Consider the following 2,151-nt stretch of genomic DNA (forward strand, 5'->3'; position numbering starts at 1 on the left):
CGTACGTTCGTAGCTCAAGAGCCAGAAGAGATATCGATTTCAAATAAATTTTGTTATACAGATAATAGTGCAAAAAGATGCAGAAAGAGCTCTCAAAAAAATTGCGAAAGCGGTTTTTTTATTATAGCAGTTTAAAAAAAGGTAAATCTTTTGGTTAACCCTTAATATCTTACGAACCAAAAATGCTAGACACTCTTGAATTAAATTTTATATAATATATTGTAACGTGATTCCAAAGAAGTATATTTTTAGAAACAAATTTTTTTATAAATCAAATAAACTAAAAAAAAAATTGTCAAAAATTTTACGAATACAAAATGATTTTATCTTCAAAACAATTTTGTGCAACAAACAATAAAGTTTTTAACATCTGTTAAAATTTTGAGAAAAATAAATTTGACAGTTTTTTGTGTAACTATAAAAATCTAAAAAAAAACATTACTCAATGTTGTTAAAAATTGCTTTCGACTCAAATATCTTTTCAAAAATTTGAGATTATGGCTTCCAACTAATTTTATCTTATAAGAAATATTGTTTTCAACATTGATACAAATTTTGAGAAAAATCCAATAGACAGTTTTTTGACAAAAAATAAAAACCTAAACAAAAAAATTAATAAAAGTGGGTAGAAATTGATTTTCGACTGAAATATCTTCTTTTCAAAACCTTGAGAAATTGGGTTTTTACTACTTTTATCTTTTAAAAATTATTGTCTTCAACAATTTAAATTGTGAAAAAAATCGTTGATATTTCTTACAAAAAATAAAAACTTTAAAGGAAATGAAAAATTAGTTGGTAAAAATTGATTTTTGGCTCAAATATCTTTTTAAAACTTTGAGATTATGACTTCCGGCTAATTTTAACTTACAAAAAATATTGTTTTCAACATTCGGAAAAATTTAGTGTAGAATCGAATTGACAGTTTTCCTGACAAAAAATAAAACCTGAACAAAAAAACAATACTAAAACTTGGTAAAAATGTACTTTGGACTCAAATAGCTTTTCAAAAATTAAAAATATTGTCTTCAAATTCTATTTATTTCACAGAAAATATTATTTTCGATATTCAGTAGTTTTTTTTTATAAAAATTCAACAGTCCGTTTTTTCATATTAAAATAAAATCTACAAAAAATAGTACGCAAATTTGGTAAAAATCGATGTTCGGTTCTTGATATCTCTTAATTTAATTTGATTTTGTTTTCAACTTAAAATCTATCAAAACTAGATTTTAAAACTCAACTTTTTTTGGTATATAATTCAATTGACAACTTTCTTAACCCAACACGAAAACCTACAAACTTTTAAGCAAGACAAATAGACAGACGGGATGGAAAGTTAGCAGTGTGGGTCACATCCCAGCCTCTTTTTTTATTTGTATTAGATAGGTATATGTACAAAACAAATTAGGTGGAATAACCATCCGTAAAGGACTAGGGCTCAATGACTTACGAGTACAACTCTCAAAAATATCTGTATGCAAGTCATTTCAGGGACGCAGGGGACCTACAGTTTGTATCTGAAAGGGTAATTTAGTAAAGCACTTTTTATGACCTAAATTACTCTTTTAAGAACGTCAAGGCAGTAATCGTAAAAAAACTTTAGATCTTTAGATGGTACAGGGAGAAATTGAACCCTATAGACCTATAGGATTTAAGTCCTACACACAAACCATAGTGACAAGGTAGTAAATTTTTAGATAATGTAAGTTAAAAACAAGAGTAACAAATCAGTCTCCATTAAGTAGCTTCATGTTGTGAGTGGCGCTTGTTTACGACTACTATAGAAAAAGCAATTAAGTAAAAAGTTCTAGTTATTCCGAAAATCTTAAAATACTTAAACTTTTAAAGTAATGAACTGTGGCGACGAAGTGCGACGCGCTTGATGTTCTTTCAGCTATAATTAACGATGAATATTAATTTAATAAATACTTACAATCTAAAACTTAAACTAGTCTGTTGAAAAATATTAATTTGCAATTTATACTTTTTATATTATCATTTTGTGAATTAATTCAAGAGGGAAATTTATTATAGATTTCAATTAATTGATTTAAGGGGCTAAGTACACCATAATTTGATCTGCTAAAATTAACATTGAAGTTCTTATTATACTAATTAATCTGGTATCCAAACATTTATTTATTATGCCTA

Source organism: Eupeodes corollae, chromosome 1 (genome assembly GCF_945859685.1).
Source record: "Eupeodes corollae chromosome 1, idEupCoro1.1, whole genome shotgun sequence".
In the NCBI taxonomy this organism is placed as follows: Eukaryota; Metazoa; Arthropoda; class Insecta; order Diptera; family Syrphidae; genus Eupeodes; species Eupeodes corollae.